Below are 14,566 nucleotides of genomic sequence, written 5' to 3'. Positions count from 1 at the left end.
CTGGAAGGCAGCCTCCCAAACAGGGTGCACTGCAGAGACAGCTGGGTGGGTGGCAGGGGCACCCTAGGGTACATGCCACAACATCTCTGTTACAGCCCTGAGGTCTCCCAAATCCAGCTACATTGGGCCCTGGGTGAGACTTAGACCTTTGACCTACAATCATCCCTCTACTACTCAAAATGGAGGGGACTTGCCTCCCTCATTCTGCAGGAGCACTAAGCAACCACCCATGGGGGAACACCCTTGAGCACAGGCCAGCTGTTCCACTCCGGCACAGATGGGGCTGCCCTGAAATAAGGGGTGTAGGTGAGGGCTGCTTGGGCAAAAAGGGGCAAAGCAACCCTAACACCCCAGCACCAGCCCTAGCCCTGCCTTGGCCAAGAGGGGCAAGTACTACCATGGGATCGGGCCCTTGGGACTCCCCCCCCACCATTGGCACCCCAGCACTGCAGGGCCCAGGGTTCAGGCACCGTGCAGCTGATTTTAACCCCTACTCAGATCTTCTCCTTATATGTTTGCAGCCCCAGGCAGACTGGGTTCCCACCCTGGTAGGGCCCTGCTGTAGTTTCCTGCTGACAGGAGGCCAAGGACCTGAGTTCTAACCATGATGAGGAGAAAGCCTTTGTTTCCCCTCTTGAACCTGGGGAGCGGGAGGGTGACCATCTCTCTGAATTCCCCTGGAGGGAGGGGACCAAAGAGACTAGCCCACCGGCCTGAGGGTTTGCAACACAGTGGTAAACCTGCTGGAGCACATGGAGCAATGTTGAATGATACCGGACTCACCCTACCAGTCAATACTGGAGTCACCACTCCCTCTGACACCAGTGTTCAAAGTTTTAAAATAAAAGGCGTTAGTCTGCAGCTTCACAAAGAACAAGCTGTCCTGTAGTACCATGAAGGCTAACAAATAAATAACTAAGTGTTAGTCTTTAAAATAAAAGGTGGTTGAAAAGACATCTGCAGTGGGGAGGGGGAATGCATGACAGACAGACGGACCACAGGGTGAATGTGAGGCTGGACAGAAGTTTTGGCCATGGTGCTGTAGCTGTATTGCTGCCAGGAGATGAGAGACAGAGTGGGGGAAGTTGGATGTAGTATTGGACCAACTGCTGCTGGTGAAAGGGGCACATTTGTGAGTGGCACAGTGCTTTTCTTGAGGCCTGGAGAAGGTACTCTGAGAGTCCCAGCTACGGCCAAGGTGGAACAGATTGTTTGTGGTAGGTAGTAGCACGTGGTCAAAAAGCTGACTGCAGGCCAAATCCAGATGGCCAGATGCTTCCAAACAGATCCCCAAATGTATTAATTTCTCATGAATGCCATTGTGTGTGAAAAATGTTTCTCTGGAGTCTGGGCCTTCATTCTACCTTCCTGAGAAATTTCGACCTGGACAAAAGATAATGGACTGCCTTGGCTGTAAGGCATCCTTCACAGTCGGGTCTTGTGGTCCATTAACACCTCCACAGTGGGTTACAGACTGCAGTTATGATAAGCCATAAATCCTGCAGGTCCATTCAGTCCTTGTTTAGTGGAGTTCTGGTTTCACGCTTCCAGGCTGGTCTATTGAAGGGGGCTGGCAGGTTTCTGTTGAGGCTGTGGACTGAGAGGTCAGACACTGTGAAAAGCTATGAGCCAGACAAGGTGGGGGAGGTGAGGTCTCATTGGAAGGCCAAGCTGTCCAGCCAGCTAGAGCTCTCCAAACAAAACCGACATGGCCTCAACTGGCTTCACAGTTTGGCCTGGTGCAGCAAAACCAACAAGGTACAACTGGAGCAATACAACATTTGGAGATGCTCTGACAGCCCTTTGGTTGGAGGAAAGACAGATGGACAGATTTGAATGCAGGGATGACTAGGGAAACAAAGTGGTGTGTGTGGGGACAGACTGAGGGAGATGGGCGGATAGATGGATGGGCAGGTGTGGCGGGGGACAGATAGACAGATGTATGTGGGGAGTAGAGCTGAACGGTCGGTGAGTGTGCATGAGGACCGACAGGCGAGGGGTAAATAGGCAGGATGTGGGGGGGATAGACTGACTGAGGGTGTGTGGGAACAGATAGAGGATGTGGGGGATGAACATATAGACAGACTTCTGAGGGGAGACAGACAGCGAATGGGGGGGCAGACAGATGGGTGGGGGATACGGACAGACAGGATTGGAGGGGGAAGGACAGACAGACTGACAGAGGCCTGTATGGGAACAGATAAAGGACGTGTGGACGGACAGAGGGAGGATATAGACAGGGAGGCAGGTGTGTGAGGGGAGGTGGATGGACAGACTGACAAAGAGGCGTATGGGAAGAAGAACACTGAGGAGGTCTGGGGGGACGGACGGACGGGCAGGTAGGGGAGTAGACCGACAGGAGGGGGGGCGGCCGCGGCCGCGGCAGCGAAGGGGTTACACACCCGGGCCCAGCCAGCAGCTGCCCGGCGCTGGGGCACAAAGCGGCCGCGGAGACAATCGAACGCCCCTGGGGTGCGGGGCGGGTGACATCATCGCCTTCCGCCCAGCCCGCCCTGCCATTGGCTAACGAGCTAATTGAGCGCGGAGGCTGGGAGGGGGGCGCCCTGCCCGCCGGTCCTCGCCGCGGCCAGTCGCGCTGGGCGCTGCGCCGCACCGGGAGCAGCCGCGCCCCAGACAAAGCCGGGCTCAGATGGTGGCAGCGGCAGTGGCAGCAGCAGCAGCAGCAGCAGCGGCGGTGGCGGGTGGGGAGAGGCGCTTCCCCGCGGATCGCAGCAGGTAACAGCCCCCTCCGCCCCCGGCTGCAGCCCGGCAGGTGCACCCCCGCCCCCGCGTGGAGTGGGGGAACCAGCGCCCCTGTGAGCCGGGGCGATCTGACCCGAGGGGCCCGGGCGCCCCCCAGGTTGTGTGTCCCCCGCTGCTCCGTGGGGGCTGTGGGGTTCCTGCCCCCTCCCCTGCGGATGGCCCCGCGCCTGCCCTGTGTGCTGCGTGCAGCCGGCGGGGCTGGGAGTAGGTCTCCTTGGGGCTGCGGCTCTGCCCAGCAGAGAGGCCGAGGGTCCTAAAGGAGGCCCGGTGCGGTGGGCTCACTAATGCGGGGTGCGCCTGTGCGTGCGGGAGGGGTCTAAAGCCGCCGGAGCACGGCCACACCCAGAGCTGCCCTGGCTGAGCCCCTCCCGGGGCTCTGTTTCCAGGAGGAAATTGTGGGGGCTTTAACTCAAGGGGTGACTTTCAAAACCCTCCCCTCGGTGGGTGGGTTGGCAGCCTAACCTGGGCTAGGGACTGGTGCTGGGGAGACCCCCTGGGGGCTGAGCACCTAGTGTGGACGCAGCCGGTGCCAGCAAAAGTGTGCCAAGGCAGGATGCTCTGGTGGGTGGGCAGGGAGGCCAGGTGTGTCTATACTGCAGTCACCCAGCTGTGGTGCTGCATTTGTGATGCTGGTGCCTTTGTGGGTGGCATGGGGCTTTGCATCGATGCAAATAACTCCCTCTCCACGAGGCAGTAGTTGTGCCCAGGGTGGCTGCCGTGGTCCTTGCCGCCTCACGCAGGGTGCGAAACTTTCCCCAGCTCTGGGTGATGTGCAGACCAGGCCTTCAAATGACTGAGCATTCTCTCCCCTCCCGCTCCTGCCCCGCCGTGCCCCTTACGTGGGTGTAAAGCTGCCTTGGGCCACACTGACACAAGTGAGCTCTGACAGTAGCACTTTTGCCAACGTGACAATGGTGTGGGAGCACGTGTATGTTTGGCTGGTGCCCTGCAACCCTGCTGTGAAAGTCTATGTCTGGAAAAGCCAGACCTGCTGTGGGGGGGACGGGGCGGGGGGAGTCCTGCGTGTTGTCTTGTGGGACTCTTTCCCAGTGCATTGTGGGACATTTACTCTTCTCTTCAAATGGTGGGGAGGGAGTTTGAGAGGGGAGGTCACGTTCTTACAATTCTTCGTTCCACCCTGTAATCTGTTTTTCTCAGGGTGCTTCTGTGGGGTCTCACCTGCTCTTCCTCCAGTTGGGTTCTTGTCCGAGCATCCTCTTGCTGGGTGCTGATCAGAGCAGCTGCGTTTTCACAGCTGTTTTAAAAATTGGGGGCCCAGGCACTCAAAAGCATTTAGTTACCTAGCGAGATGGCTTGAAAAAAATTGCACACATGGAGCCCTGTGGGGATACAGAACGTGTAGCTGCAAAAACGAGCCATGGATATCTGTCCATCTCTGTGGATATAAAGCAGGTATCTGGATTTGCAGGGTTCTAACTGTCTTCTCCCCGCCCCCCACCGCCACCTGGTAATATAGGAACAAAGAACCTGGTGAAGGCCCTTGGTGCACTTTAATTAAACTGATTTAAATTAACACCTTGAAGCACCAGTTCTTGCAGCTGAGTCCTTGGTTAAAATTGCAAGTCCACTGGGCTGAGTACAGGCATGGGGATGAGGATGGGATTCTCTGGCTTGGGTAGATAGATGGGTTGTCTTAGATGCTCCAGTAGTCCCTCAGGTCTTAAAATTGCTGTGTGGGGTGGCCAGGGTGCATGGAGCTGGATTACAGAGGGGGCAAATCCTTGATGCATGGCAGAAATTGACAAGCTCATGAGCAGCTTCTGTCCCGTTGCAGAAGGGGAGTGGCCATGTGCTGTGGGCTTTTAGGTCTGGTTGCTGCATTTGGGGCAAACGTTCCTTTTGGGGTGGGGGAGGGGAATTGCCTTGCTCTGTGAATGGCTGAATGCACACGGGGGTTGGTATCTCCGCTGGGATGAGTAAGAGACACTCCACCCCCAGGTCCTGTTGGGGTTTAAATCCAGCAGATAAACTAACAGGCTGATCCATGAATAATTAGCCTATTGATTGGTCTCAGGGGGAGCAGCTGCCGGGGTGGAATGGGATTGTTCGGTTTCCATCCCACTGCTGAGAGGCTGAGGAAGATCCTGTGTTGGGAGGTGTCCCTTAATTGCAAAGTTGTCATTTTGTCAGCTCCGTGGGTAAGGCCTGTGTCTCCAGCCCCTGCATGGCTGGTACATCCTCCTCTGCTGGGCACCTCCTGCTCCCGAGAGGTAGGGGTGTCTGGGGGCCCACAGCGAAGGCAGGAATGTCTGGCTCTGGGCCACTGGCCTCTGGGCATTCTGGAACCTGCTGGACAGGCTGGGGATTAGGTGGGATCTAGCTGGTGGCACAGAGCAGGGAGGCGTGTGTGCCTGTTTGTGTGTATGTGATTGCAGGCAGCAACCAGCCCCATGGCCTGATCACAGGCCAGCTTGTGTGTGTGTGTGTGTGTGTGTGTGTGGTGGTGGCAGGGCGTGGAAGCTTGTGCTACCATTGCCCAACTTCTGTCCAGCCTGAACGCCTCCACCTCCTGCCCAGTCCTTGGGTTGGGGGAGCAGCCCAGCATACCCACATATTACGGTGCTTTGGTTTTGCCCCTGTCTCAGGGATGTGGGGAGAATGGGGGCTTGCCAGTTCCATGGGGCTGGACACTAAATATTTCCCAGAGTGCTCCAAGTCTGGAAATGCAGCTGTCTCTAGGGGTGGTGTGACTGACTAAGTGGAGGTGTGTTGGGACTGACAATAAGTGGAGATGTGTTTGGGGTAGGTGGGGAAGAACCCCTTGTATGTTACCATGCTGACCCCTGGTATCTTAAGGCCCTAGATGCTTCCTAGTGTTGGGATCTGTACCTGGGATTGTTGGTGGGTGATGTGTGGGGGTGATCCCATGGGGACAACTTACTTCATCCTATGAGGACTCTTCTCTGGAGTGGGCTGCAACTTGGGGTGCATCCAGGATCCCCTTACAAGCCACCTCGCAAGAGGTGGGGACTGGCCCCTTCACTGCAGTGGGTGTGAGGTTCTGCCCCCCGCTGCCCACCTTCCGGGGGCTGGCAGGGCTCCTGGATGCTGCATCTCTAGGAGGGGTGAGTGCTGCACCTGTTCCATGGCAAAGTCCCTGCTGGGTCTGAGGCTTCCCCCAGCATGGTGCAGTGGCTGTACCCAATGCTGCCTTACGTGTGTGTGTGTGGGGGGGCGGTGGGGTTCATTGGCGCACCCCTACATGGCCGTGAGTCAGGGCAGACTGTGGTGGCTCTGGGGCTCTCCCTGCTGTGTCAGGATCTGCATGCCCAATGCTGCTCGAAAACAGCCACGTGCGGGAGCAGGGCTGGAGGGGGGTGTGGCTGGCTCTAGAACCTGCCTGGCTGGCTTGAGTCCCTGCCCCAGCCATCTAGGTGTGATCTCCAGTCCTCTCCCTCTGCTCCACTTCAGCAGCTGCTTAGCGTAAAGCATGGATTCCCAAGCTATGGGTCGGGACCCAAACGTGGGCTGCCATTAGATTTTTCTAAGGGTGGCCGGCTGGGCACCTCCAAGCCACATGTGGCTCTTTAAGGAGCCATTTGCAGCTTCCACTGCTGTCACCGCTCACTCCTCTGGCTCCCAGTCCCTGCCCTGCTGAAATGGAGCTCAGCTGAGCTGGTTTAATGGCTTTGAGGAAGGCAGAAGGGAGTAGGAGGACCGAGGGGGGCCATGGGGAGGAGGCAGTGGTAGCCTGGTGAAGGAGCAGCAGGAGACAGCAGCAGCACTTGTGGGAGGTGGTTTGGGGGGTGTTTTGGGGCTGTGACACAAGGAATCAAGGTTTATAGAAATTTTCCCTGTGGAGAACACCCTTCCCCCGCCCCCGGGATTTTGAATTGCCTCAGCTCACAAAGCCTTACTGAATTGTCAGGGTGGATCGCTGTCTTGAAAAGGTGGAGAACTGCTGGTGTAGAGGGCTGCCTCTCCCAGGGATGCCCAGGCCAGGATTTGGGGTCCTCATGATGACATGAGTGCAGGCTGGGTTGCTGACCTCTGGGTCGGTCAGCCTCAGCAGAGACTCGTGGTTTAAAACTGCACCCCGCCCCCCAGCTGGAAACCAGTATCTCCTTACTGGTTTCGTGGGTCTGTCCCACAAAATCTCGTCTAATAAACTATTTTGCTAGTCTTTAAAGTGCTACTGGACTGCTTTTTCTTCCGATAGTATATAGACTAGCACAGCTCCCTCTCTGTTACTCCTTACTGGTGTGTAGGTGCATCAGATTTTCCTTGGAAGAAGACAGCTGCTGCAGCGGTGTGGCCTGGGACCGACCTGGGTCTATTGCCAGCTTGCCCTGGGCAAGTCTTTCCTGCTGCCTCGGTTTCCTCACCTTTGTAAAGCTGGAGCTGATGCTGACCAGCTTGGGGTGGGGCTCCGAGATCCACAGGTGCACAGTGCCAAGAGCCTGAGTGGGTCCCGTGCAGGTGGGAACCATTCTGTATTGTCTCTGTGCTGAGCCGTGTGCGCGCACCGGGGGCAGGAGGTCCTCCTGCCATTTGCCCAGCTGGGATGCTCCCCCACTCCACCATCAGAGTCCAAGCTACAATTTCAAAGCACAGCCTAGACCAGGAGCGGTCATGTGCCGACGAGCTGCATACCAGGGCCTAGGGAAGCTTGAGAACCCTGCAAGATGCACGCAAGCCCTGTCCGCTGCAGCAGAGGTGGCCTCTGTGTCACTTTCCCTCATAGGCCAAGTGTCTGGGCCTGGGGCTGCTCCCCACGTTCTGGGAAGTGTAGGTCATAATGGGAGATATCTGGGCTTGGTCCCTGCGGTTATATGAATAACCAAAGCCATCTGGCAGGTTGTTTGCCCAGTCAAAGCTCCCAGCATGGTCAGTGAGAGGCTGCCTGAGGATGGCAGGGAAATGCTGACCCATGGCACTGTTTCTGGGGTCCTCCCAGCGCTGGAAGTAGTGGGGCGGGGGGTCTAGTGGGTTTAAACTGGGGGACAGCAGCACAGGCGCCAAGGTGGTGGGTGCTCCAGGACTGAACACCCATGGGCAAGAACTAATGGGTGCTGAGCACACCTGTCCCTCCCAGTGCCTCTCTCCTGCTGGTGACCACACTGCCCAGCTCTTCTGGAGCCTGGCAAGCAGCTGATCTGCTGAGTTTAGGAAACTCCAGGAGGGTCGGGCCTTGGGTGGAGAGGCCTTCCAGCACCCCTGGGTTCTCTGGGCAGGGAGCGGGGCCTTGTGGATTGGAGCAGGGTGTGGCTGGAGATCCTGGACTCCTGGGCTCTGCTATGGGGGAGGGGGAAGTGTGGGGAAGGCCAGGGAAGCTCGCTGCATTGGTGAGAACTAGGGCAGAGATGCAGCCAGATCCTAACCAGGTCGGCCCCCTACACGCCCAACAGCCCCTGCCTGAGCTCTTGGCTGGGGAGCCCCTCCTCTCCTTCGGGGTGGCAGCATCAGGGAAACTTGTTTTCCTGGAACAAAGCATGAGCCATGAATCTGTGGAGACTCTCATAGAACTTCCCTTGTGCTGAGTTTGGGATTAAATGGCATCCAGAGCAGGGGGTGGGAGGTTAGTGCTGCAAAACTTCTGCTGTTCCATAGCAGATGTTTTGCTAATGGGAAATTACCACCTTTGTTTGCGGTATAGGCCATATGACACTTGGATGCACAGTTCACATGGCACCAGCAGAGGTCCCTGCTGCAGGGAGACCAATAGCCAGCTTGTGGCAGTAGCCCCTAGAGGATGATCCCTTTTGGGTGGCAGCAGCCTAAGCAGAGGGTGGTGAGATGTGGCCTTTGGGTGGGAGATGGGTGTGTGGGGGTGGTTCTAGCAGGCCACACTTGGCTGGGCTTCCTGGTGCTATGGGGGGATGGGCTGGCAGCCACTGGCTCAGGTCTGATCCAGGGATGTTTTCTTTTGGCTGTTTCCCCTCCCCAGTGTCTCTTCCCCGCCCACCCCCAAACACCGTTTCTGAGCCAGGGCCATTCTTATGCAAACAAGCTCTGGGATAGAGAGCTCTTAAAGGGGCCACAGCCTGTTCATTCCAGCTGAGAAAGCTGGATGCTAAGAGGGGACACTGGCCCCAGCATAGAGGGTGGGGACAGAAATGCACCGATCTTGTTTAATCCTCTCTAAGTCTGGCTGGAGGGAGGGGCTCAGCCCAGCCTTTCCCCGCAGGGGTGTCTAAGGGGAACATAACAGGAGCTCTCTGCAAGGGTCTCCCAGCTGGCAGCCTGGAGAGGCCAGGAGCGGGCAGTGCCCTGATAGCCCGCCCTGGGGGCGTGAGCTGTAGGAGGCAGCTCACTCCAGGTCTGCTTACACAAGGCCAGTCCAGCAGCTGTTCTGCCCAAAGCCTGGGGTTTCCTTGGGAAGTATGCAGCTGCATGCCGCTGCAACCGGCCAGAGCTCGGTTCCTTTCTCCAGCCACCCTCGGGGTTCACACTGGGTCCAGACCACCAGGCTGGTGCCAGTTGCAGCTTCAGCTGGGAGTGGGCAGCCCCTTGTTGCTGCCCTGAGCGGCGGGGGCATGTCTGTTGTGGATCTCAATTTGGGGCCAGGAGCGGGTGGGGTGCTGTCTGCTTTCTGTGGGGCTTAAATGTGGTCTGATGTCCCTGGCTGCAGGGGGAGACCCAGGATCTGGAAGAGGTGGTTGCAGCTGAGGTATTAGTAGAACACTAGGACTGGATGGGACCTCGAGAGGTCACAGAGTCCAGCCCCCTGCCCTCACAGCAGGACCAAGCACTGTCCGACCGTTCCTGTCAGATGGCTATCAAACCTGCTCTTCAATATCTCCAGTGATGGAGATTTCGCAACCTCCCCAGGCAATTTATTCCAGTGCTTCACCACCCTCACAGTTAGGGAGCTTTTCCTAATGTCCAGCCTAAACCTCCCTTGTTGCAGTTTAAGCCCATTGCTCCTTGTCCCATCCTCAGAGGCCAAGGAGAACAATTTTTCTCCTTCCTTGTAACATATTTTTTTTTAGGTACTTGAAAACCGCTGTCATATCCCCTCTCAGTCTTCTCATTTTCTAAACTAAACCAGCCCAGTTCTTTCAGTTGTCCCTCAGAGCTCATGTTCTCTAGACCTTTAATCATTCTCATTGCTCTTCTCTGGACCGTCTCTAATTTCTCCATCTTTCTTGAAATGTGGTGCCCAGAATTGGACACAATAGTCCAACTGAGGCCTAATCAGTGCAGAGCAGAGCAGAGCAGAAGAATGACTTCTCATGTCTTGCTCTCAACACGCCTGTTAATGCATCCCAGAATCATGTTTGGAGTGTGTGTGTGTGTATGGTGGTGGTGGGGGGGGGGGTGTTTGATATTCAGCTTGTCCACTCTGACCCCCTAGATTCCTTTCTTCAGGACTCCTTGCTAGACAGTTCCTTCCCATTTTGTATGTGTGAAACTGGTTGTTCCTTCCTAAGTGGAGCACTTTGCATTGGTCCTTATTAAACTTCCTCCTATTTATCTCAGACTATTTCTTCAGTTCTGGGGACGAACTTAAGGATGGGAGGAATATTGTGAACTTCGTAATCTCTAACCAGTGGGGTGTCCTGGGTTGAGCAGGGGCTTGAGCAGCAGGATTCCTATGTGTTGCGGTAGCTTGCAAACTACCACTAAGGTGCCCAGAGATGCTCCAGGGTTCAGGGCTGCTTTGTACCAGATGCTGTGCTTAGCACAAAGATGGTCTGTCCCAGAGCTGTTGAGCTGAGACTGCAGGTGTATTCAGCAAACAGATTGGGGGCGGGGATAGCACAAGCTAATGGGGAAAACCTTGCTGCAGCCTGTCTGAAGGTACCGATTCTCTCCCCGTGTGTAGGAGCTAGACTGGCAGTGTGTGAGTAACAGCAGGATTCTGACCTGCTTGGAAAGGCTTTGCCAGAGAAACACTGACTCACTCAGCTGAGATCCTGACCCATTTAAAGACCCTGCGATGTCCTGGCAAAATTCCACCTTGAGCAGTTTCCATTCTGTGTCTCCAGTTTTCCCCTTCCCCATTCTCCAAATGAAAATACAATCCTCTTCACTTCCTGTCTAAACCCACATGGTGTTAAAAGCAGCCACAGCTGTGCTATGCCCCAGAGCTGGCTGCATCTTGGGGGCACTTTATGTATCATTCTGGCCAAAAGTATTTTAGGATGGAAGGCACAGAAGAAATGGAGCTACATGCTAGACCAGAGTTGTGTTATGGGTGCCTTTATGAGAGCGCTGCTTGGGGTTTCATGAACAGAACCCAGAACCACCGGCTCTGAAACTGCTGGCCGCTGACTGCAGGTCATAGAATCCTAGGGCTGGAAGGGACCTCAGGAGGCCATCTCGTCCAGCCCCCTGCTTCAAGCAGGATCAACCCCCACTAAGTCATCCCAACCAGGACCTTGTCAAGCCCAGACTTAAAAGCTTTGAGGGATGGAGATTCCACCACCTCTCTAGGCAACGCATTCCAGTGCTTCACCACCCGCCTGGGAAATAGTCTTTCCTAATATCCAACCTAGACCTCTCCCTCTAACTTCAGACCATTGCTCCTTGTTCTGCCATCTGTCACCACTGAGAACAGCCTCCCTCCGACCTCTTTAGAGCTCCCCTTCAGGAAGTTGAAGGCTGCTGTTAAATCGCCCCTCACTCTTCTCTTCTGTAAACTAAACAAGGACCAATTGCTCAGCCTCTCCTCATAGGTCTGGTGCTCCAGCCCCTTAATCATTTTTGTCACCCTCCGCTGAACCTTCTCCAGCACATCCACATCTTTTTTTTGATACGGGGCGGGCAAAACTGGACACAATGTTCCAGATGTGTGAACCGCCTTTTGATCTCTGCGGTGTAGGGCTTAGGACACATTGTTCTGAGGGTATCTACCAAAGGGCAGTGATGTGCGCGCACAGGTTTTTCTAGTTCATAGAAATGTAAGGTTGGAAGACCAAGTAGATCAGACTGTCCCTGGCAGGTGTCTGTGAAGAACAGGTTGGGCAACCTGCAATGATGGGATTCCACAGCCTCCCTAGGTCACCTGTTCGAGTACGTCACTTCCTAGCTGGAGTGATAGCTTTACCTAATATTCAAGGTAAATCTCCCTTGCTTATTATTGAGCTAATTCCTTCTTGCCCTTCCCTCGCTAGATACAGAAAACAATTGATCACTGTTCTCTTATGATGGCCGCTGGCTGGCCTCAAGGCTGGGAGGGGGCCGTGGCCTGATGCTCCAGAGGGAGCAGGGCCAAGAGTGGAAGGGGAGGGACCAAGGGCATTCGGCCCTCATTGCCACCCAGGCCGTAGCCTGCTCAGTGGTACAGCAGTGCTGCAGTGGCAATTAAAAGGAGCACAGAGTTCCAGCAGGTGGCAGCAGTAGCTCTGGGTTCCTTTGAAACACTGAGCCCTGGGGCAACCACCCCTTCCCCCAGTCAGTGGGCCTAAACCAGCCTTAACACCTGAATCTCATCTGAGTTCTTGTCTCAGCCTTTCTCCTCTAGAGTAAACATGGCCAGTTCCTCTGATCTTTCCTTGCACAGTTTAGGTTTGCTATAACTTTTTCCCCCCTTGCTGTCCTCTGGATTGGCTCCAGCTTGCTCACATACTTAAATTGGGGTGCCCAAAGCTGGACACAGGGATCAAACCATCTCCCCACCCCCGCAAAAAGGTAATTTATTCACAAAATGAGAGAAAACAAACACACTGGTTGTAGCACAGAGAATTACCTCCCCGGGATTCAGCTTAGAAGTTACAGAGTACAGGGGAGAGAATCAAATCATTAACCAGAGCAACTCCACCCCAAGTCCCAAAGGCTACGTCTACATGTGCCCCAAACTTCGAAATGGCTACGCAAATGGCCATTTCGAAGTTTGCTAATGAAGCGCTGAAATGCATATTCAGCGCTTCATTAGCATGCGGGCAGCAGCTGCACTTTGAAATTGACGCGGCTTCCCGCCGCGCGTCTCGTCCAGACGGGGCTCCTTATTCCCTAAGGGGACTTCGAAGTAGGTGGGGTCCTTTCGAAAAGGAGCCCCGTCTGGACAAGACGCGCGGCGGGAAGCCGCGTCAATTTCGAAGTGCGGCTGCTGCCCGCATGCTAATGAAGCGCTGAATATGCATTTCAGCGCTTCATTAGTAAACTTCGAAATGGCCATTTGCGTAGCCATTTCGAAGTTTGGGGCATGTGTAGACACGGCCAAAATAACAAATAAACTGATTGTGTCGGTCTGAATGTTTCCCTTCTCCTTACGTATCTATGGCTGCTTATGAGACAGCCAGGAGATTTACTGGATTAATTCCAGCTTCTTAGGAGCAATCCTTTCTCCGTCCCCTCTGCATCAAAAGACCCCTCAGACTGCAATTGTTCTCAGTTCTCTCCCTCCCATTGGCATACCTGACCGCCCCCTGCTAAGAGCCCTCTGTTAACCCTTTACAGGCATTCATTCATGGCAGATGCAAACCCTGTAATTTCAAATAGTTTCCCAAGCTTTCCAGTCCAGAGTGGTGTAGCTGAGACTCATATCCTCTGCCAGTAAAGAGGCATGAAAGTCAGAATGGGTTACAAAAAGTGAAAGTAAAATAACTTAAGATTAAATCAGTGGTTCCCAACCTTTTCTCTAGTGTGGACCCCCAATCACACCGACCCCCACATCAATCCTAGCCACTATGTACACATCATTAAATGGAAAAAGGAAACCACTACATAAGCGTTTCAGATAGCAATTCATGATGTTATTGGAAGATATTTAATTTGAAAATAATAGTAACTTGGCAATTTATTTAACTTATTTTCTATTATGTATCTCTTTTTTCAGAGCCCCTAGCTTTGGGCTTGTCTACACTGCCCCTTGACTGTGTTGTGATTTTTCTTGCAGGGGGGTATGGAAAAAATACCCCCCAAGCGACAGCACTGTAAAATAGGCGTAAGCAGGCTCCAAGCGATGGCAGCCGCATCCGCAGCCTTGAGGTAGCTAGATCACTGGGAGAGCGCTCTCCCAGCACGGAGGCCATGACCACACTGCCACATTAAATGTGGACAAAGCCTTAGCCTCTCTCAGACTGGACCCCTCCCCCAGTCCAGTGCTGGTTTGTTTATTCTTCAAGCGGAGTGGGGGGGGGGAGAATTTCGGGGCGGGAGGTGCTCTCCATTCTACCAGAGTTATTTGTTTGAGAAGCCTCTCCAGAGGAGGTTCAGGAGACAAACTATGTGGACTGACCACCCCCCCCCCCCCCCCCCCGGCCCTCCCTGTTCCTTTGTTGTCACACAGATTTTTTTTTTTTTTTTTTTTTTTCACCCAATATCCTTTTTCCTGCCCTGAAATGGCTGTTTAGTCAGGTGGGGGTCCATATAATTCTGTTGGTCTCTGGCTGAAGCCCGGGGTGGCTTTTGGTCTCCGGGGACTGGTTGTGATTGCTCTCCAGATTTGGAATATATCTTAGATTCTGCTTGAAGAGGTTACAACTTCATGTGCGATGTTTTGCCATGTGTATTTCACTGGGACGATAATCGTGTTAAAATGATACCTCCCAAGGTGTGATGGGGATGCTGTTTTTATCATAGTCCTGTGAAAGGGCTGAACAGGCAGATTCAGGCTGCCATGCCCACGGTCTCCCAGCAGGCCAGTGACAGAGCCAGGAATAGAACCCGGGTCCCTGGAAACGAGTGCTGTAGCTGCTAGGTAATGCTGCCGGTAGCGTTACAGGCATGCAATGTGCTGGTATCGATCAGATCAGAGCCAACAGCCTGCAGATGAATGTTCTGATCTGTCTGAAGTGGATGTGGGAGCATTAGGACCAGGATTTGGGGGTCCTCTTGGAGCAGGCAGGTGTTTTACTGTGTTTGCTTCCCCATATAGCTGCAGAGGTGTCAATCC

This window comes from Carettochelys insculpta, chromosome 29, assembly GCF_033958435.1.
Source record: "Carettochelys insculpta isolate YL-2023 chromosome 29, ASM3395843v1, whole genome shotgun sequence".
In the NCBI taxonomy this organism is placed as follows: Eukaryota; Metazoa; Chordata; order Testudines; family Carettochelyidae; genus Carettochelys; species Carettochelys insculpta.
Note: the sequence above shows the minus strand (reverse complement) of the source record.